We start from the raw sequence: 24,461 nt of genomic DNA on the forward strand, positions 1-24,461 counted from the left end.
CCTGGTATGTCCAGATATGTAATAGCCTGGTATGTCCAGATATGTAATAGCCTGGTATGTCCAGATATGTAATAGCCTGGTATGTCCAGATATGTAATAGCCTGGTATGTCCAGATATGTAATAGCCTGGTATGTCCAGATATGTAATAGCCTGGTATGTCCAGATATATAATAGCCTGGTATGTCCAGATATATAATAGCCTGGTATGTCCAGATATATAATAGCCTGGTATGTCCAGATATATAATAGCCTGGTATGTCCAGATATATAATAGCCTGGTATGTCCAGATATATAATAGCCTGGTATGTCCAGATATATAATAGCCTGGTATGTCCAGATATATAATAGCCTGGTATGTCCAGATATATAATAGCCTGGTATGTCCAGATATATAATAGCCTGGTATGTCCAGATATATAATAGCCTGGTATGTCCAGATATATAATAGCCTGGTATGTCCAGATATTAATAGCCTGGTATGTCCAGATATATAATAGCCTGGTATGTCCAGATATATAATAGCCTGGTATGTCCAGATATATAATAGCCTGGTATGTCCAGATATATAATAGCCTGGTATGTCCAGATATATAATAGCCTGGTATGTCCAGATATGTAATAGCCTGGTATGTCCAGATATGTAATAGCCTGGTATGTCCAGATATGTAATAGCCTGGTATGTCCAGATATGTAATAGCCTGGTATGTCCAGATATGTAATAGCCTGGTATGTCCAGGTATATAATAGCCTGGTATGTCCAGGTATATAATAGCCTGGTATGTCCAGATAAATAATAGCCTGGTATGTCCTGATAAATAATAGCCTGGTATGTCCAGATATATAATAGCCTGGTATGTCCAGATATATAATAGCCTGGTATGTCCAGATATATAATAGCCTGGTATGTCCAGATATATAATAGCCTGGTATGTCCAGATATATAATAGCCTGGTATGTCCAGATATATAATAGCCTGGTATGTCCAGATATATAATAGCCTGGTATGTCCAGATATATAATAGCCTGGTATGTCCAGATATATAATAGCCTGGTATGTCCAGATATATAATAGCCTGGTATGTCCAGATATATAATAGCCTGGTATGTCCAGATATATAATAGCCTGGTATGTCCAGATATGTAATAGCCTGGTATGTCCAGATATGTAATAGCCTGGTATGTCCAGATATGTAATAGCCTGGTATGTCCAGATATGTAATAGCCTGGTATGTCCAGATATGTAATAGCCTGGTATGTCCAGATATGTAATAGCCTGGTATGTCCAGATATGTAATAGCCTGGTATGTCCAGATATGTAATAGCCTGGTATGTCCAGATATGTAATAGCCTGGTATTTCCAGATATATAATAGCCTGGTATGTCCAGATAAATAATAGCCTGGTATGTCCTGATAAATAATAGCCTGGTATGTCCAGATATATAATAGCCTGGTATGTCCAGATATATAATAGCCTGGTATGTCCAGATATATAATAGCCTGGTATGTCCAGATATATAATAGCCTGGTATGTCCAGATATATAATAGCCTGGTATGTCCAGATATATAATAGCCTGGTATGTCCAGATATATAATAGCCTGGTATGTCCAGATATATAATAGCCTGGTATGTCCAGATATATAATAGCCTGGTATGTCCAGATATATAATAGCCTGGTATGTCCAGATATATAATAGCCTGGTATGTCCAGATATATAATAGCCTGGAATGTCCAGATATATAATAGCCTGGTATGTCCAGATATGTAATAGCCTGGTATGTCCAGATATATAATAGCCTGGTATGTCCAGATATGTAATAGCCTGGTATGTCCAGATATGTAATAGCCTGGTATGTCCAGATATGTAATAGCCTGGTATGTCCAGATATGTAATAGCCTGGTATGTCCAGATATGTAATAGCCTGGTATGTCCAGATATATAATAGCCTGGTATGTCCAGATATATAATAGCCTGGTATGTCCAGATATATAATAGCCTGGTATGTCCAGATATATAATAGCCTGGTATGTCCAGATATATAATAGCCTGGTATGTCCAGATATATAATAGCCTGGTATGTCCAGATATATAATAGCCTGGTATGTCCAGATATATAATAGCCTGGTATGTCCAGATATATAATAGCCTGGTATGTCCAGATATATAATAGCCTGGTATGTCCAGATATATAATAGCCTGGTATGTCCAGATATATAATAGCCTGGTATGTCCAGATATTAATAGCCTGGTATGTCCAGATATATAATAGCCTGGTATGTCCAGATATATAATAGCCTGGTATGTCCAGATATATAATAGCCTGGTATGTCCAGATATATAATAGCCTGGTATGTCCAGATATATAATAGCCTGGTATGTCCAGATATATAATAGCCTGGTATGTCCAGATATGTAATAGCCTGGTATGTCCAGATATGTAATAGCCTGGTATGTCCAGATATGTAATAGCCTGGTATGTCCAGATATGTAATAGCCTGGTATGTCCAGGTATATAATAGCCTGGTATGTCCAGGTATATAATAGCCTGGTATGTCCAGATAAATAATAGCCTGGTATGTCCTGATAAATAATAGCCTGGTATGTCCAGATATATAATAGCCTGGTATGTCCAGATATATAATAGCCTGGTATGTCCAGATATATAATAGCCTGGTATGTCCAGATATATAATAGCCTGGTATGTCCAGATATATAATAGCCTGGTATGTCCAGATATATAATAGCCTGGTATGTCCAGATATATAATAGCCTGGTATGTCCAGATATATAATAGCCTGGTATGTCCAGATATATAATAGCCTGGTATGTCCAGATATATAATAGCCTGGTATGTCCAGATATATAATAGCCTGGTATGTCCAGATATATAATAGCCTGGTATGTCCAGATATATAATAGCCTGGTATGTCCAGATATATAATAGCCTGGTATGTCCAGATATATAATAGCCTGGTATGTCCAGATATGTAATAGCCTGGTATGTCCAGATATGTAATAGCCTGGTATGTCCAGATATGTAATAGCCTGGTATGTCCAGATATGTAATAGCCTGGTATGTCCAGATATGTAATAGCCTGGTATGTCCAGATATGTAATAGCCTGGTATGTCCAGATATGTAATAGCCTGGTATGTCCAGATATGTAATAGCCTGGTATTTCCAGATATATAATAGCCTGGTATGTCCAGATAAATAATAGCCTGGTATGTCCTGATAAATAATAGCCTGGTATGTCCAGATATATAATAGCCTGGTATGTCCAGATATATAATAGCCTGGTATGTCCAGATATATAATAGCCTGGTATGTCCAGATATATAATAGCCTGGTATGTCCAGATATATAATAGCCTGGTATGTCCAGATATATAATAGCCTGGTATGTCCAGATATATAATAGCCTGGTATGTCCAGATATATAATAGCCTGGTATGTCCAGATATATAATAGCCTGGTATGTCCAGATATATAATAGCCTGGTATGTCCAGATATATAATAGCCTGGTATGTCCAGATATATAATAGCCTGGTATGTCCAGATATATAATAGCCTGGTATGTCCAGATATATAATAGCCTGGTATGTCCAGATATATAATAGCCTGCCATGGGAATTGTTGTGCTCAAGTCAGCAAGAAAATACAGAGAACTGTGAGCAGTGCTCTGACCATCTCCTCTCCACCGACTCTGTCTGCACTTTTTGCTGCCTCAGACAAGCAGCCAGCATATTACAAGACCCAGCTCACCTTGGTCACATTCTTTTCTCCCTTGTCCCATTGGACAGAAGATACAGGAGTTTGACAACACACACCACCAGATTCAAGAACATTTTCTTCCCTGCTATTGAATACACCTCTCATTAGTAAAGTGATGCTACTCTTGCAATTTTTTAACAGAACTTTTTCTGAGCACATTTATTTTGCGTGACCTGCTTTACTCTAGGATAGGCTGACTTGCCTGGATTTGAAAAATGATTTTCCTCTCTATCTCAGCGCATGAAACAATGAACAATTCAAATTGAAGAATATTGCAAGCTGATGATGTTTCATCAGGACTGGGAAAATTTTCCTTAGTTCTTATGAAAATTGAGCAAGTTGAAGCATAACCCATTTCTTTCTCTAGATATTGCCTGGCTGATTGAATATTTGTAATATTTTCTCATTTTATTTGAAACCCAACATTTGCAGTTTTATTTTTTTGGATTGTTAATTTTAATTACTAGAAGGTTATCCTACACTTTTAGTAAAGAGAGATTGCATCTCGGGATGCATTGTTTCCTGAAGGAAATAGCTTGGTGAGGTCACTTCTTACACTTCTATCTGGTACTATTCGTTACTGTCTCAATGTTACTATCTTGTACAAAGTGAGATAAAGTATGTCTGTGATCAGCACTTCTCAAAGTGGAAAACTAAAAGTTTTATTTCACAGCAATACATCCTGGAGAGTTTATCTGATGGAACTATAGAAGTAGAACTGAAGGATCACTTTCCTGGGATTATACTATAGGCCTCTCAATAGTCAGTGAGGGACAGATATATAAACAAATTGCCTAAAGGCATATGAGCAACAGTATTTCAGTAGACAATGAGTTCTCTATTATATAGAGACTTGGGGTCCTCAGGTGGTAGCATGGGCTCGTAGATGACCCCTTGGCCGTCTGAAAATCACAAAATCAGAACATGTGTAAGAGTTGGGCATAGTCTGCAGATCTGACAACTGCTGGGCTTCACCATTACATATGGTTCCAAAACAATCTCGTGGGGATTGGTGGCCTTGTGGTGCCCTGAACAATTCTACCATGCCTGACCAATACAACATCCCCAATTTACAAGACTTTTAAGCAAACTTCTATGGCAAATGTATTTGCAAAAATAGATCTAGAACATGCTTACTATCAGATTCCAGTTGGTCCTTCTGATGTCGCAAAGACGGCAGTAATTACCCCTTTTGGCACATTTGAGTGTTTGCGAAAGGCAATCAGTCTACGGAATGCAGCTCAGACATTCCAACGGTTTATGGACCACATACTCACCAGCCTCGATTTTGTGTTTGTTTACATCGATGATTTTCTAGTCGCAAGTGTGGATAAAGCAGAGCTCAAGCGCCACCTTATCACATTGTTTCAGAGGCTTGATGACTTGGTAATCCCTGAGTTACAAACAACTTGTACTTAGGAATGGGCTGTTCCCCAATTTGCACATGTGAATAATTGTGCCCCAATTTGCATATGTGCATAAATGCACATAATGTTACCTCATGGATGCTAAATAAGAATCATAAATACTTGTTCCACTTACGTAGATATTCGGCTTATGGACAGACCTAGGTAATGAACTCGTTCGTAACTTGGGGTCTGCCTGTAAATCCTTTCTTGGTGCTGCTGATCTTATATTTTTGGGACATAGAGTCATTCCGCATGGCATTTTACCTAGTGAATCAAAAGTGCGAAAGATTCGAGAATTTCCTACACTCATTGCATTTGGCCAGTTGAGATTTTTTTTAGGCATGATGAATTTTAAATCATCAAATTCCTGCCAAATGCTACAGCCTCTCTATTACTCCTTACTGAACTACCTAAAGGATCTGATAAATCCGTGTCCAAAAGACCATGAACTTTGGGAGATTATACTGTGCGTGCTTTCAACGATGTGAAGACTGCACTTGCGAATATCACTATTCTTGTACCTCGAAAGTCCATCGCCTTGTTCTCTCTTACCTCAGATGTATTTGTCAGTGCAGTGGGATCAGTGATAGAACAATGAGCCTGTGTGCAATTAGAACCTCTGGCATTTTTTTCAGTAAAGCTGTCACAGGCTCAGGCAAAGTATAGTACGTTTGGTCAAGAACTCTTGGCTATTTTTCTCACAGTAAAATATTTCTGCTTTTCATTGGAAGGTCGATCTTTCACCATTTATACAGACACCAGCCTCTTATATATACTGTGAGTACAAGCACACATCTCTACTCTCTCAGAGGGATTCAGCACTTGAACTTCATCCTACAATTTTCATTGGACATACGGCACATCCGAGGTAAAGCAAATGTCATGGACGAAGTCCTGTCCAAACCTCACATACAACTACTGCCATTGATTCAATACCATGATTCGTGCACAGCACACCAATCCCAATCTCAACCGGTATTGGTGGATCAATTGTGGTCTCCATCTTGAAGATGTGACCCTAGATGAATTGAGTGAAAAGTTAGTCTGCGATTTTTCCACAGGAAGGCCTAGGCTTTATTTGTCGTCAGCTATGAGGCGGGAGATTTCTCTTCACAATCTCTCGCATCCTGGTTGAAGAGCATCAATCACACTTGTTACGGAATGTTTTACCTGGCCTCATGTTAAATAGGATGTTGGATTATGGACAAGGAACTGCTTACCGTGTCAATGCTCCGTGATGCAGCTACTTATGTTGATTTTCTTCGGGAAAACATGAGATTACTCCAATCTACTCCTATGTGGTAGGTGTCACCTGCAGTGAATGTGCCAAATGATTTACCACGCTGTACTTATGTGCTCCTCCAGTGTGACGCTGTTCGCAAACAACTTCAGCCTATTTACGATGATCTTTCTCAGGTCTTACAACCTCACCCTAAGTCTTTTGTATGATTGACAGGAATAGAAAACCTGGGACAGTTTCCGTCGACAGGTTGAAGCCAGTATATATCAATGTTTTGCATCAGTGCCAGAGTCAGATGACAAGTTACACCCTTGTCAGCCAGACCGTGCATATCCTGTCTTGCACTATTGGAAGAGTTCAGGCAGAATTGTCAGCCCTCTGGACCATTATTGTAGTGGGACAGTTCCAATCGTCACATCCTTGTATGGCTTGGAGGCAGGGGCAGGGAGGGGGAGGGGGGGCTATTGTGGATACGTCAGTGTATAGGTGATGAATCTCAGATGCAGGAGGAGGAGAGTGAGAGGGTCAGGATCACCTGTGTGGCAGTGAACCAATGAGAAGGTCAGAGGAGTTTAACTGGGTGGTGTTTGGGGAGTTGAAGAATGTCATGTTAGTGAATATTAAAAGAAAGTCGACTTCGCGGTGTGCTGAAAGAAAGAAGTGAGTGCATTCTTTATTTGTAAGCTGTGGCAAATCAATGCTGTTACATATCATTTGGGAAACTGGGTGCAGCATCGACAGATGGAATTTACTTTCAATACGTGTGAGCTAATGCATTTTGTAAAGCTAAATATGGGTAAATATATGCAATAACTGGTAGGACGTGAAGGAATGTTAATAAGGGAAACCTTGGAGTTTATTTTCATAGTTCCCGGAAAGTAGTAATACAGGTTGATAGGGTACTCTTGGTTCACAATTTATATATCTTATGTAGTTGTTTTGGTTTATGCCATGTATTAGATTATTGGTTTTTAAAAAATGTTTAAAAAAAGATACATGTGGGAGGTTTGCTTTTATAAGTTGGCACAGAGAATATAGAAGTTGGGATGTTATGTTGCAACTATACAAAACTGAGGTTCGATCTTACTTGCAATATAATGTGCTGTTTGGTCACCACACAAGAGGTAGGATGAGGTTGTGATGAAGAGAATGCAGAGGAGATGCACCAGGATGTTTGCTGCTTGGATTGGAGGACAAGTTATTGGGAGAGACTGAAGTAAACAGAGCTTGTTTTCCCGGAATCAAAGGACGCTGAATGAGGTATCTAAGAAGATGAGGCATATAGAGGAGCCTGAGAGAGTTAGATGGAATCACTACATTCAAAAAAAGGCACTAAAATATGCAAGGTATTAATGTAGATGGGCAAAATGTTGACTTCGATGTAATGGACTGAAGGGTCCACTTCTGTGCTGTATGACTTGATGACTTCAAGACTCATTTGTCACTCATTTTATATTATTCATCTCGGATATGGTCATTTCATTTCCTTGGGCTTCTCACGACAGGTAAATTTCATGTATCTCTATTCTATCATGTTGCATCCCCATAAGCTTGGCTAAACACTGAGATGTTGTGTAGAGTTTCTTTCTTGGATGCCACAAATAATCTCCTGTTGAAGTTTTATACTCTGAGCTCTGCTGAAGTGCATTTTTATGTCACTTAATGTAAATTTTGCCACAATCTCGTGCAACTAAGCCATAATTTTAAAATGTTTTGTTTTATTTTTTTAAGCTGTAACTTGACATTATATAATTCATGGAGGTGATATTGGGTTTTTAACCAAAAAAAACTTCAAATTATGTCAATATTATTTCAAATGATCAAAAATAATGTTTAAATAACACCATTATTAACATTCACCATAATAATCATTTCCTTTAAATTTTATCCAAATTCAAAATATTGCCTGAACTGTCCATTTTAATATTTTGTGTTTCCAGGGAACATCACGTGATGCACCGGGGTTAGGACGTGGATCCTAACTCTCCTGGGAAATCTTTTAAAAATGTTTAGTTAGGAAATGTTTTAATTGTCTAAAAGCTGTTTAAAGTACATTTAAACGCTTATACAACACTTTTCACCATGGTTCCTAAAAAAGATAAAGTTGCAACTGCTGCTATGGGAGCCTGTCACGAAGGGAAATCAAAAGAAAGGCCGAGTAGACCTAAAAAGCAACAAGATAGTGTCTGTGCTGTTACCCGGGTGAGTGATCCTCCCGAGGGCACTTCTTTCGCTGTCGCTCTCCCTCAAAAATGGAGAGATGGCGTCGAGGAAGTGACATAGTGCAGATGCGCGAACAACGCAGGCTTCAATGACACCCATCAGAACAAGACTCAGGCTCCCAGACATCAGGCACTGAAGAGGAGGAAGACTCAGAAGAAGAGAAAGAGGAGGAGGTAAAGAGAAAACAACTAGAACTGCTATAGGTAAAGCTAAAAAAAGAAAAAGAGATGACTATTAGTGAGCTGTGGTTTAATGCCAAAGGGGAAATAAGTAAAGTGTTGAAGGCTGTCAACAAGATGAAGAAAAAATTTAAATAAATTAGAAAATTCAATGAAGAGAGTACAAGAGAATCAGTAGCACGGTGAATTCAGAGTTATCACTGTAGAAGATACTACCACTGCTTTGACAATGGAGAATAAGGAGCTGCAACAAAAAGCGGATGTATTAGAACATTTTAGTTGGAGAAATAATATTAAGATTGTGGGTCTTAAAGAAGGTGTAGAAGAACAAGATATGCCTGCTTTTCTTTTGGAATGGCTCTCTGAAATGATGGGAGCTGAAAATCTTGATTGTCCTATAGACATTGAAAGAACACATAGAGCTCTTAGACCTAAGCTAACTCTGACCCAAAACCCGCATTCTATGGTTACATTTCTTTGTTTTCAAGATAAAGAGAAGATTTTGTCATTGATAGCAGCAAAGATGAGATCGGCAGTGCCTCTGCTTGAGTACAAAGGTGCAAGAATCTTATTTTATCCTGATATAAATGCTGATCAACTTAAAAAGAAGAAGAGAATTCAACCTGGTTAAGGATGTTTTATGGGAGAAAGGATACAGAGTTGTTCTGAGCCATCCAGCGATGTTGAAGATTTTTATACCGAATGAAGGAAACAAGTTCTTTATGAATGTGATGGAAGCAGAAGAGAACTCTCAGAGTCTACCAATTGTTCAGAGGGAGTGAAGAATATGAGGACTTCTTATTGTCCTATTTTTTTTGATGATCTGATCTCTTTGTTTTGCTCGCATTAGCAATGAGTGATTTAAAATGCTTTATACTGATTTTTTTTTCTTTTCTGTCCTTAATATTAAGGTAGTATTAATGAAACGTGTTTTTTCTTTCTTTTCTTTAATTAAAAATTGAAGTAAGATTTGAAGGTCTAATGTAACAGTACCAGAAGGGTTGGTGAGAGTAGGGGGTTCTGACCCCCAGTGTGTCATGTGGGTAGTTGTGACTCTGGTCATGGTCTGTAAAATAGAGGGTAAAGTTGTTGGATTATATTTTTCTCAACACCTGTTTGGAGGTATATTTTTTCTACTTTTTTTATAGATACATGCATTTTATATATATATATCTTTTGACTTTACTTTTTTTTCTTTTCTCTTTTGTATCTGGATTCCCAGAGGAGAGATGTTTGAGTATGCTGGGTTTTTTTCTACAATGGCATTAAGGGGGAAATATTGCAGGCAAAGGCAGAAGAAATATTGAAACAGTAAGATGAGTAATATTCTCAAACTCATAAATTATAATGTTAATGGTTTAAATGAACCCATGAAGAGGAAAAGGGTCTTGACGTATTTTTTTAAAAGTTAGGTGTAGATATAGCTTTATTTTCAAGAAACCCATCTAACAAAGAAAGAACATTTGACGTTAAAAAGAGACTGGTTTGCATATGTAGTAGCTTCTTCTTTAATTCTACTGCAAGAGGAGTGGCTATTTTGTTTCAAAGGAATATACCAATTAAAATTCAAAATGTATTTGTAGATCAAGAGGGAAGATATGTAATAGCTCAATGTCAAATATTTTCATAATTATGGATGCTTCTTAATCTCTATACACCAAATGTGGATGATGAGAGATTTATCCAAGAGACCTTTTTGAATTTAGCAGAAGCACATGACAATATTTTGATTGGAGATTTCTGTTTTTGTTTATATTCAATCTAAGATAGAATGGCAAGGAGAACAACAGGAACAAAAGGAGCAAAAGCAACCTGGGTTTTGATGAAAGATCTGAATTGGTAGATACTTGGAGAAGAATTCATCCTAATGAAAGAGACGATTCTAGAACAGATTTGTTTTTAATATCTGCTCAATTACAAGGTAGGATATTGGATGTGAAATATAAAATTAAAATATTGTTGGATCATTCACCTTTATTAATGACACCTACAATGTCAAATAAAGAAAAATCAGCATATAAATGGAGATTAACTCAACATTATTAAATGGAAAGATTTTTGTGACATTGTTGTAAGTCAAATTCAATTGTTTTGTGATATGAATTTAAACTGAGTCGAGAATAAATTTGTAATTTGGGATGTATTAAAAGCGTATTTCAGATGTCATACTAAGATTAATATGGACAATATGAAAGAAGTAGAAGAGTTGGAACATGAGATATTAGTATTAGAAAAAGACCTGCAGAAGTGTTCTTCTACAGATAAGCATAGTCAATTAATTAACAAAAAACTCCAATATAATACATTGCAAACCTACAGAACTGAAAAAAAAAATGATTACAAGAACTAAACAGGGATATTATGAATTAGCGGGAACGTGCACATAAAGTACTTGCATGGCAATAGAAATCTGAGTAGACTTTAAGAATGATTAATGCAATTAAAAACAACTCCAAGCCTCAAGAAATAGTTCAGAATCTTTAAAAGATAATGATAAAATAGATAGATATTTATTGAAAATAAATTTACCCACATTAAAAGACCACACAATTAAAGGTAAAGCAAGCAATAGGTTCATTACCAAGTAACAAATCACCAGGATAAGATGGATTTTCACCTGTGTTTTATAAAGAATTTTAAGAGGAATTAATTCCTATTTTCATGGAAATGTTCCATCAAGCTTCAAGAACTCATAGTTTACCAGATTCATTTTCAACAGCAATAATTATAGTGATACCAAAAAAGGATAGAGATCCTTTAAAACCTTCTTCTTATACACCAATTTCATTATGAATGACAACTATAAAATAGTGGCCAAACTTTTGACAAATAGAATTACTAAATTACTGCCTAAATTCATAAATATGGACCAGACAGGATTTGTTAAACAAAGACTTTCTGCAGATAATGTAGCTAGACTAATTAGTATTATACATGCAACACACAAAAAAAGAAAGATCTGAGTGTAGCAGTGGCCTTAGATGCAAAAAAAAATTGATAGGTTAGAATAGGATATTTTGTTTAAAGTTCTGGACAAATTTGGGTTTGCCCAAATTTTTATAAATTGTATTACGGTACTATATAATAATCCTAAAGCGAAAGTGGAAACTGATAGACAAATGTCCACTCTGTTCTCTTTGGTGAGATCTAGTAGACAAGACTGTCACTTATTTCCAGCTTTATTTATTTTAGCCATAGAACCACTGGCTGAGATCATTAGGAGTATTGTGGAAATAAAAGGGTTTAAGTTTGGTCAAGAAGGGTGTAAAATAAATTTATTTGCAGACAATGTTTTGATTTATTTGACTGCACCAGAGACATTGTTACATAAATTGCATTTAAAATTGGAGGAATATGACAAGATCTCAGGTTATAAGGTTAATTGGGTTAAAAGTCAAGTTTTGTCTCTTATTCAAGGTGATTATACTCTCTGTCAAAAGAATACTCAATTTAAATGGCCAAAAGAAGCAATTAAATATTTGAGAATCTGGATAGATAATAATTTAAATAGTTTATACAAGTTGAATATTTACCTTTGCTTAAAAAAGTTGAAGTATTTTGAAAAAATGGGCCAATTAATGGGCAGAGTAAATTATATTAAGATGAATATTTTTCTGCAGATACAATATAATTTTCAAACTTAGCCAATATTGTTTCTCTGGAAAGAGAAGATGCTGAGGATATCCATAGAGAATTAACATGGAAATATGAACTGGGAGGTTTACAACTCCCCAATTTCAAGAATTATTACTAGGTGACTCAATTGAGATTTTTTATTTCTCTATTTGTGGGACTGAGAAAACTATATGGGTTAAAATAGAATTGGATAAAATTGGAGAGAATTTAGCAGAAGAATTTATTTATAAATGGGATTCAAAATTAATAACTGATGTGAGGGAAGTTCCCTTGCTTAAATATTTGATTAATATATGGAATAAATTGAATATTGAACTTGATCAAAAGGTAAAATTTCACCCAAAATGCCTTTGTTTCAAAATAATCTTATACCTTTTACTAAAGACAATCAATTTATGAATATCTGGTTTCACAATGGAATTAAAACTGTAGAGGATGTTTTGAACAAGGTCAACTGATGTCACTTCAACAGTTAAGAAACAAGTATAGAATTTCACAAATGTACTTTTCCGCTATTTACAGTTGAGAGGATACTTGCAGGAAAAGTTAGGTTCGATTATGCTTTTATTGGCTTGTAGTAAGCTGGAGGGTTATAGTAAGAAATTTATTTCTGTAATGTACCTCTTACTACAAGCAGGTACCATTAAAAAGGGAGTTGATAAATCAAGAGAAAAATGGAAGGCAGATTTGAATATTGTGATAGCTGAGAAAAGATAGGCAGAACTTTGCCATGATCGTATGACCAATATTATAAATGTTAGATATAGCTTAGTTCAATACAATTATTTACATCAATTATATTTAACCCCTCAAAAATTGTATAAAATGAAATTGGATCTATCAGATAAATGTTTTAGATGTGGTGATGGAATAGGTACATTTTTACACTTTACTTGGCCCTGTTCTAAGGTTAGAATTTTTTGGGAGGATCTGGGAAATTTTTTGGGGACAAATTACTGGTATTGGTGTTCCACAAAATCCAGATCTATTTTTGTTGGGGAACATTGAAGGAACAAGACCTCAACTAAATTTACTAATTCATCAAGTTTAATTTGTTAAAATTGTTCTAGCAGTGCCAAGAAATCAGTGACCTGGAAATCAAATGCAAATTTAGGTTTGCAAAGATGGCATTTGGAGATACAAAGTTGTCTTCCCTTAGACAAAATTTAAGAAATAAATATTCACTCTTTGTGCACATTTGGAGCCCGTATATGCAAAGGTTAGGAATAAATATGTAAAAAATGTACATCCTGCTTCATAAGTCTGGTATTAATCTTCTTCCCTAACAGTCATAAACATATAAACACTGTAAGATTCCAGCGTGCGAGCAAACCCTCTGTGCAATCTAGAACAACACTTTATTTTTCTATTTCAGTTTTCCTTTTGTATTTATATAATAGTTACTATATTATTTATTCTATATAGTGGGAGGGAGGTAGGGGGAGGGGTTTAAATGCTGATAATCATTGTATCTTGTTTGTTAAGTATTGTTTATATCCATTGTATAATTACATGGTTGAAAACTTTAAATAAAATATTCAAAAAATGTGTGTTTCCCTGATGGCCTGAAAAGAAGCACAATTAGTGAAATGAATAGTTGTCACTTTACTCTGGCCAGGATTGTGGGTGGGACAAAAAAACAAACTGCTGGAGGAACTCAAGACCCGCTGGTTTCTCCAGCAGTTTGTTTTTGCTTAAAATTCCAGCATCTACAGTCTCTTGTATTTGTATTGTGGGGCGACCCTCTTTCTCTCATAAATGCTTTCAAATGAGCACAAAATAAAGTTGCAACTTGTATGGAACTGAACCAAATTGTGGTTAAATTCTATGAACGTCTGTCCCAGTATTACTGATTTTAAAACTGTATTGAACCTCCCCCCTCCCCCAGATGTACAACTGAATGTACAGTAAATGCTAAGCTGTTATTCATTTATCTTACAGCAAATTGCTCTGTGATAATGTTGCTATTCAAGTGCAACACCAATTTACATTTAATTGTGGATTTGTCCTTGACATCTTTAGTCCTCTTTCTCTGAAGTTCCCAATTCATAATTACTTTATACTTTCTAAAAACTGGATTTGTGATCAGTACTTCATAGTAATGGCCCTTGTTTTAAATTAATTGTGTTGGATGTGAACATATATTTCCTCTGATGTTCACATATGTCAAAGGAAAATTTCCAATGGCCTCACAATATTGTTATCAAAATTAAATATGTAGGTCTGGTATAACCGAAAGCTTAGGGAGGTAAATAATAAGAAGCATCTAGAAGAAGAGAAATAGTGAAAAGCTAGAGGGGGACTTTTCAAATCTTAATGGAAACAAAAAGTTGCAGATGTTGGAATCCTGAGTTACAGGAAGAACTCAAATAGGTCAGACAGCATCCATGGGTGGAAATGGTCAGTCAATATTTTGGGTCTGAACCATTTGTCAAGTTGATAAAGGGTCCAATCCAAAAAAATTGACTGACCAATTCCACCATTGGATGCTGTCTGACCTGCTGAGTTCCTCTAGCAATTCTTTGTCTACTCCAAACCCCTATGTTTTTGGTATCTGAAATGGCACCAGTGTGCCGTTTGCATAGAACTCATGCCAACTGATTTTGGCAGCTTATGCTTGGCTTCAATTAAGTCTTAAAATTAATTAATCCAATAAAATCATTGTAATCATTATTACAGCTTCTCCTTTGTTTGTTGCACATGAATTAAGGAAATCTTTACTGATAGCATGGTGAGAGAAGACCAAGAGAATGCGATACAGGATAAATATATCTATACTAATTTTAAAATTGGCTGAAATTTGCAGAAAAAATATGATGTACATTAATTAATGCACAAATTATCCTGCATCATACATTTAAGCTATATCATTAGCTTCAAGAAAATATTATCTCACACTTTATCTACCCATGAGTTTTATGAAATTGTTTGAATTACACATTCATTGTCAATTATTTAACTTGCTATGGAGAGATTAGTCTGGCAATTAAGATTATTTTAAAATGGCAAGGTAGTTGATAATAACTTGCAAACAATCCACCAGCCTTTCTATATCTTCTTAACATCTGCCAATCAATTATTTATTTTTCTGTTTTTAGTTCATAATGTACCAAGTTTGACATAGAACTCTATTTAATCTAGGCTCTTCCACTGACTGGTTTTATATCCTTAAACCTGACTGATTAAGAAAGTAGACCACACTATTCATCATCAAGGTGCAGGTGCCTTGATTTTCCTCATGCATTTTTATCAACTTTTACTTACAACGAACTGTTGGGCAAAACATTTTGGTCTAGGTGGAGAAAGTTTAACTCTGAGCACACTCAGCAATGACTCGTTCCAACAAATTCTAAGATTATTAATGTTCGATATAGGTTAGTTCATTATAATTTTTTTGCCTCAATTATACTCAACTCTTCAGAAATTAAAGCAATATAATTTAAGTTCTTCAGATTTATGTTTTAGATGTTTTAAAGAAGTAGGCTCTTTTTTACATTTGACTTGGTTATGTGCTAAGGTTAAACGTTTTTCGTGACAGCATAAGTTCTAAAAATTCAATTACCAATGGACACAACATTGATTTTATTAGGTAATGTTAAAAGGTTGAGTTTGATTTTGAGGTTGACTAAGTATAAAATTGCGCTTTTAAGAGTGGCAATGGTGGTAGCAAGGAAATATATAGCTATTACTTGGAAAAATGAGATTGAATTGGGTTTGCAGAGGCGGCATATGGAATTGAGGTCATGTATTCCTTTGGAAAAAAGAATGAATAATTTATCTGGAGCCCCTATTTGGACTATATGGGTTTAAATTTTTGATATCCCTGAAGCTCATCATGGTTTGCTTTGATCCATGATGGTTTACTGTATTTTTAATGTGAAATCTCCGTTTTCTTTCTTTGGGGATTTTGGGGGTGGGATGTGGGTGGTATGGGGATTGGGGGAGAGGGAGTTATACATTGTACATTTAACATTTTAAATAAAATATTCAAAAACATATTCTAGGCCATCATTTCAATTGTCTAGACTCTGGCCCCATGGAGGGATCAAAGGAATAGGCTAATAAACCTAATCAATCAGAGAATTGATCAATTGATCATTTTTTAAATTTAATGATACATCGTGGTAAAAGGCTTTCTGACCCATGAAACCTGTACTGTAGCACCCAATTACCCTATGAACCCCGTACATTTTTGGAGGGTGGGATGAAATTAAAGCACATTCTGCAAATTCTGAGGTCAAGTTTCTGAGAGAAACTCAGCAGGTGATGCAGCATCCATCAGAAGCAAAAGACAACCAACATTTCGGGGAATGTTTGGAATGTGGATAAACAGATAAACACCTGAATAAAAAGGTGGGGGGAGGAGGGGGAAAGGGCAAAGGAGAGGAAGGAGGAGGAAAGAAGAGGAAGGGGAGGAGCACAGGGTATCCAGTAAGAAATCAGGTGGGAGGGTAGAAGAGAAAGAAGTTGAGAAATGATTAGGGTAGGAGGCAGAGCGCCAGGAAGGGGAGCAAAATGAAAAGGAAGGGATGGGGAGGTAAGATGAGAAAGAGAGGCAGAAAGGTAGAAAAAGAGAGAGATTGGGGAGTTCCACTGTTTCCTTTCCACAAATAATATTTTCCTTCTAAAAGCCACCCCTTTCCTCCTGATATATTGTCAAGAATTGACTGGATTTGCATGCTAATTTAATTAAAATCACTATGGAAAGGTATTTCTAATAATTCACACTCCTTTCTTTGTTTATTTTATTAACTTTAGATAAGAGGATACACAGGAAAAAAAAATAGAAAAAAGCCTTGCAGTTACTTACCACCCTTCATCTCTTGTTCAGGTTGTTCCAAATTGAATGACTGTACTGTAGCACCAGAGAAATGCTGCAACATAAGAAACATAGCAGCCAATTTGTGATTAGAAAACTCCCTTAACAGAAACAGAGTGAGAATAACCAAAGGATCTGTTGTTCTTTATGATGTTCAGTGAATATTAGGTGGTGACAATGAACTTTCTCTTCTTAAAAGATGTAATATAGGATCTTTTTCATCCAACTGAGGTATTGGATGATGCCTATGTTTAGTCCCTCACCCCAAAGATGGCAGCATTATTGACATTACATTTCTTCAGTATTGCATTGGAGTTCCAGCCTAAAAATACATCTGTCTTGAGGCAGAGGTTTTCCCCTTTCAAGTTTGGGAGTTGTTTTGTAGCATTTTTGATGCATATATTGTGCAGTTCTAACAATATATTCAGGTATCCATGTATGCTCCTGGGTGAGAAGTCTGTTCACGGTGTGTCTCTTGAATCTTGGTTCAGCACTTTGCATAGGAAAGGATGAGTAGGTTAGGATTTTATTCTCTGGAGCATCACAGAATGAGGAGATTTGACTGAGGGGTACAAAATGATGTGGATAGGGCAAATGCATGCAGGCTTTTTCCACTGAGGTTGATTGAGACAAGAACTAGAGGATATTAAGGGAATATTCAAGGGAAACACCAAAGGGTGGTTAGAGTAGAATGAGCTGCCAGTAGAGATGGTGGAAGTGGGTTTTATTTGAACTTTTAAAAGAAGTTTGGTTGGCTAAAGGAACCATCCTATTCAAATGGAAAGACTTTAGACCTCCAACAGTGTTTCAATGGTTTTCTCATACTATGTCTTGTTAAAGGTTGGAAAAAAAAGATATTATGTATTTGATTCATCAGTGAAATTTTAAGATACATGGTGACCTTCCATGTCTTCATTTCATATGATGTAAATGTTTCAAATGTGATTAGATGTATTTACTCTTCCAGATGAGATATAGTTTTACCTTTGTTTTTTGATTTACGGTAGGAATCAAAAACTACAAAATATATGTAACCCTCAGAAAAACAGCTGTTCAGCTGTTTTTTGTTAGTTTTTTCTTTACAGTATGAGAGTAAGTTATGTGTTTTTTTATATAATACTTCTGATGTTTTTCTTTTTATTTTCACCCATTGCAGTGGAAGGGGGACTGAGTTTATTCTGTTTGAAGTTTTATCTTAATATATACATATATATATATATATATATATATATATATATTCACACATACACATACATATTGCATTTTCAGTTTTGTTTTTTTTCTTTGTATTGTAAACATAAAAACCAATAAAAAAAAGATTAAAAAGAAAGAGAAGTTTGGATAGGTACAGGGATGGGAGGGATATGGAGGGCTGTGGTCCAGGTGGAGGTTCATAGGACTAGGAATAAAAATTAGTTCAGCATGGACTAGTTGGGCTGAAGAGCCTGTGCTGCAGTGTATGGTTCCATGGTAAGTCACAGTTCCACTTTCATTCCTCCATTTAGTCAATGACTGTCTCAGCAGTATAAGCATTACCTTTATAGGATATTCTGGCACAGAAATTACACAAATAAATGTGAATTTGAAGGGTGCTAGGGAAACTCTGCAGTGAACATTGTGAGCAAGATCTCGTGTTGCAATGTTAGGAGTACTAAAGAGAAAATGGCCTCCCATGCCACAAAATGAATAATCCTTGTCTTGATTGCATTAAATAATATTTGAAAAAGTGAAATATTAAAATTCTGGGTCACTTCATGGCATGATCTGAAATTAGAAGTACACTCAGTGTGTTGATGTTTCACACTGATGCACAACTGGTGCACCTGTTGCCTGAACAAGCGAGGCACCTGTAAGCGATATTCACTGATATTTACCAGAGTTATAATTACATGTAGTAGTTTCAGCACAACTTGCCTCTGCAGGTTTACAGTCTGCAATGTCTAGATCCAAGTTTCAAGGGACACTCTGTATACGCTCATGTGCTAAAACCTGAATCCATCAATCTAACTAAATATAATGTGCATCAGAAAAGCTCGACAGGACAACTCCCAAATCCCATAACTCTGGTGAACTTTCTCAGCACTCTCATGCTGGTCTAACAGATCAGGAATTGGTGCTATCGCTTTTCCAAACCTGCCTAGATGCAAGAAACTACAACAAGACTAAAAGAGAAATCAATAGCATCCTGGATAGAATATTCCATTTGATTGGTTCGACATTTACTACTCTAAATAGTCACAAACTCCACTACCATCGCAGCTTGTCTACCATTTATAAAATGTACTGTGGCTCTGCATTCACATTACTTGGGTAGTTGCTTGACTTTAACCCAGATAAAGCAGATAATTTGATTGACCTTCCCCAGCATTTAAACCCTTCATGCCTGCCACTGTCCTCATGATATGGCTGCAGAACATAGTCCTACAAATGGATGCCCCATTCGCCAAGAAATCTTTGAAAGGTCTTCCAATGATTTTGGTTGCCTGGGACAGATGAAGCAGATAGAAGGGAAGAAAATACACTATTACTGCAAAGTTCTTCTCCAGGTGATGCCTTGTCCTGAAAAGAAAGTAAATTGCTGGTCCTTGAAGGTCACAGTCAACCTTCTGGAGCTATCCACAGAGCTAACATCACATTAAGTTCCAATATTATCAACTAAAATGATCTGCAGAGAAAATGAGAGCAGGAACCTTGGCCATCTCTCTTCTCTCCCTGTGCACTGCACAAGGGAAATTAATTCTGTTCTTGTCTCTTTAGGAATCATGGACAACATGAGCAAGATATTTGTCATGCCATATTTTTCGCATGCCTTATATCAGACTCTCGAAACATTATTCCAATCTCTGCAAATGCCAAGCCAACAGAAGGATTAAAAATGTTTTAAAATCTTAAACTTTAAGGTGAAAGGAGTGGTAATTCTGGTGTATATTATTTTGCTATTTTAGTTATAGAACGAAGGGAATAATGGTGAAAGTTATAAATTGAATTGTACAATTCTTAATGAGGCTTGAATTTTGTTTGTGGTTTATGCTCCATTTGTTGAAGATATAGATTTCATTGTAGATGTGTTTTTATTATTTGGATATCTGAATTTTAATGTAATGATTGGGGATATTTAAATGTGGTATTGGAGCTTTTATTGGATAACTATTCAAGAGTAAAAGGGAAAAATGGTGGAAGAGTACTAAAATTGAATTGTACAATGCTTAATGAGGTTTGAATTTTGTTTTAAGATGGTGGTTTATGTGATTAATGTAATGATAGATGTGAAGTTAGTTGATATTTGGTGAAGGTTTATCTCTATAGAGAAAGTTTTTTTCATCTTTTTTTTCCATGCTACAATTTTTTTTTTAAGAATTGATTATTGTTTAAGAATTTTTGATAGATAATGTTACTAACTTTACTAATTTTTTATATTAAGTTTGAATTAAATATATGTTTCCTCTTAACTCCGTTTGTTAAATATATGCAATTAAGTTTGATTTAAATATGTTTTTTAAGTCTGATATCTTAGTATTAATTACTTTTCTTTTTGTTAATATTTTAATCGGTTATGTTTTTGTTTTTTTTTGTAAGTGAGTTTTTTTTCTCTCATATATTATTAACTTTATTAATTCTTCACTCTTTATTTTGGGGGGAAAGGGGGGGGTTGGACTAATTTGAGTTGGGTTATTAATGTGTAATAATTATTGGGGAGGGTATAGTTTATTTAGATTACTGATACTGTATTGTAATTTTATTATTTTATTCTTAATTTTTTTAAATGTAATCCTATATGTTATTCATGTTATAAAATCTTAAATAAAGTTTAAAAAAAATGTTTTAAAATCTTTCCATCAAACATCCCCACTGCTTCTCAGAAACCTTTTGTCCATAAGTTCTCAAAATGGAGAAGGAATATTGTAGGTGATATTTAGAGCTTCAAGCCACAGAGCACACAGAGCACACAGAGACCCTGTGCAAGTGGCAGAAGGAGCGGACCATCTCACTGACAACCCACCTGTACACAGCCCTGTCCACCTTTCCGATTCATTTCTTGCATTGGCCTCACTAGTTGCCCTGGGATCACAAAACTACAATGAAAATACTTTACTGTGATTCCTGGGTATTCTCAGGATCCTAATGTGCAAGTACTCAGATACACACAAACCCCCTGCATGAGTAACTGAATGCATATACGCACATACCCTCACATTCACACACATATAAGCATTCAAAACTTCCCATATAAATGACCAAACACACAGGTGCACACACATACATAAACACACACTCACACATTCATATATATACACACACACTCACACACACACACACACACACACACACACACACACACACACACACACACACACACACACACACACACATTCCTTTGTCTGCACATTTATGTATTTCATATAAATCTCTGCTGGCACCCCCATTCCTTGCTACTTGATTATTTGCCCATTATGACTGAAAATATCCTCTTCCATAATACAAGCAAGCCCTTTTTAAAAAAAAATTGAAGAGCATATTCGTCTAATATTATTCCAAGCCACAATGGCTGTTGAATAATTTTCCATTAACTTCTCTTTTTGTCTCTATATTTTATATGCAAAACCCCAGCTGGCACAACTTTCTCTGTTTGATATTAACTATCAAATTCTTATAATCTATATTTCTAAAAGCTTTAAACCTATTATCCCCAAGTCTACAGTTTCTCTCGTGGAAATATCTCCAGCTCCTCCAATCTTCATTGATAAATAAGGGCATGATCTGGTTGGTTTGGTATCTTGCCATATGGTGTATTTATGCATAGAGCAACCAGAGATAATTGTGCCCAATTTGTGTCAATATTTATGTAAAATTTGTGACACATTTATGGTATAACAAGAACATCAGTTTTCACAGTCTATTCTTCCAACTTGCCACCAGAAATGAGGCAGGGTGGAAAATAAGGAATTTATAAAACATTCTTTCCATGAAATATGATGCCAATGCAACCTAGCAATTTATTTTTACCTCTTTCTCCCTTCTCAGTACATTGTGCCCATCCACAAGCATGTGCATATTTCTGCATAACCTTGACAACAGATGTTTCAGTGACATTCTAAACATGATGGCATGACATTTTGCTGCATTCATTTCTAAATAAGGCAGAAAATGTGTTTTTTCTTTCAGGTTGTACTCTTATTTCTCATTCTCTCCCATTTCTGATTTTGGCAGGGTTTACTCAATTAATGAAAGAAAAGTCAGGCAAATGGATGAAGGGTGTTCCCAGATTAAAACTGCAGGCACCTCTGGAAAAAATGGATCCAATGCAAATGAGCTTTGTGATTAACTGACTTGTAGATCTGTGGGAATTAAGGGACATAGGGTTAATGCAGGAAAGTGGTGCTGACATCAAAGATCAAACAGAAGGGCCTGAATGATCTATTCCTGCTTCTAGTATTTATATTCTTAAAATTAGAGGATTTTTTTTCAAGTCAGCAATCTTCTCCATTGGTTTCCTGACTAATTTTACGTGCAGGTTTTTAGGTTAATTTGGTCACTGTAAGCCTCTCGGAGGTGAGCAATATAGAGTCTGGGGGGAGTTGATAGGAATGCAGTAAGAATAAAATAGGATTAGTGCAGGATTAGTGTAAAATGGGTGATTGATGGACAGAGTGGATTGAGTCGTATGAAAGGTCTGCTTCTAAATTGTTTGTCTATGAAATCTGAGCAGCCTTATGAAGTGTAATTTTTTTTTGTGTGATATTGTAAAAGAAGTGAAAGCAACTGGCTGAACAAAGAGAAGCTGGTGAGACAGACCAGGTCAGGCAGCAACCATAGATTGAAATGGTCAGTCAGTTTCAGGCCTGGATCTTCTTTTTTGTGTTTACAAAAGAATTGGCCACCTTCTATTCATCCTTTCCCACTTTTTTTCCCGCGCTGACTTTAACAACATCCAATTCCTCTTCATGTGAACCAATTGATGCATTGGGAATACATCCAATCACTGATGATGTAAAAGGGGCAGAATAAATGATGTCACAAAAAGAAACGGTAAAACTGAGAATAGATTAACTAAAGCTCCTCAGTCACTTCAATTTAATTTTGTGAGATAGAATCAACATGATAGCCACAGATGCCAGAGATTTATAATTGTGGATTACACCAAAACATATCTTCTGATATGATCTTCTGAACAGTTATTGTCAATTATACTCTTACCTTAAAATATGGCTTATAATTTGCTAATGTGAAAATCCAGCCTTGAGGCATCCAATATTTTAATGTTTTCTTTTGATAAAAATAAATATTACTTGCGATATTTGCAGAGATGTACTACAGTGCATAACAAAGGATTTTTAACTTCATAAAGTTGCTTAGATTTCATAGACAAACAATTTAGAAGCAGACCTTTCAGACTACCCAATCCACTCTGTCCATCAATCACCCATTTTACATTAATCCTGCACTAATCCTATTTTATTCTTACTGCATTCCTATCAACTCCCCCCAGACTCTATATTGCTCACCTCCGAGAGGCTTACAGTGACCAAATTAACCTAAAAACCTGCACGTAAAATTGGCCAGGGAACCAATGGAGAAGATAGCTGACTTGAAAAAAAATCCTCTAATTTTAAGAATATAAATAATAGAAGCAGGAATAGATCATTCAGGCCCTTCTGTTTGATCGTTGATGTCAGCACCACTTTCCTGCATTAACCCTATGTCCCTTAATTCCCATAGATCTACAAGTCAGTTAATCCCTGACTTGAATATGTCCAGCCTCAAGAGCCCTCTGGACAGACAATTCCAAAGTGTTATGCACTCTTGGACATAAACCTTGTCGTACCTGATGATAATTTTGTCTGCCTCAATGAGATTGAATCTCACTCTAAAATCTAGAGATCACAAGCTCTCTACACAAGATAAACCTGTTATCCCAGGAATAAATTTGGAAAGCTTTTACTGCACTCCCTCTGTTGCAAGTTTATCCTTCTTTAGTTGGGGAGTACCGACCTGTGCACAATATTCCTGGTGTGTCTTCATTGTGTAATTGCAATAAGAAATCTCCACTCTTGTAACCTTCTTGGAAATAAAACACCATTTTCTTTCCTAATTGGACACTATATGTGCACATTATCTTTAAATGATTAATGTGCAAAGAAACTCGGGTCCTCTGAATATCCACATTTTTCAATCTCAGA

General features: G+C 36.0%; 1 protein-coding gene and 1 long non-coding RNA gene across 6 annotated transcripts in view; one reads left to right on the forward strand and one right to left on the reverse strand.

Annotated features, from left to right (window-relative positions):
• The window catches only part of LOC138750977 (DNA-binding protein SATB1-like), a 171,249-nt gene extending 164,688 nt beyond the window's left edge, over window positions 1–6,561 (reverse strand). The window contains exon 1 of the mRNA XM_069913107.1: window positions 6,407–6,561. The gene's annotated coding sequence lies outside the window, so the exon portion shown is untranslated. The remainder of the gene's footprint in view (window positions 1–6,406) is intronic.
• Window positions 6,562–6,907: 346 nt separating this feature from the next.
• Window positions 6,908–24,461, forward strand: part of LOC138751012 (uncharacterized) — a 108,947-nt gene continuing 91,393 nt past the window's right edge. For 2 of the 5 annotated variants that reach the window (XR_011349665.1, XR_011349669.1), the window contains exons 1-2: window positions 7,197–7,931; window positions 10,595–10,749. This is a non-coding gene — a long non-coding RNA (uncharacterized lncRNA). The other 3 variants (XR_011349668.1, XR_011349671.1, XR_011349673.1) reach the window with 3 other exon arrangements.

This window comes from Narcine bancroftii, chromosome 1, assembly GCF_036971445.1.
Source record: "Narcine bancroftii isolate sNarBan1 chromosome 1, sNarBan1.hap1, whole genome shotgun sequence".
In the NCBI taxonomy this organism is placed as follows: Eukaryota; Metazoa; Chordata; class Chondrichthyes; order Torpediniformes; family Narcinidae; genus Narcine; species Narcine bancroftii.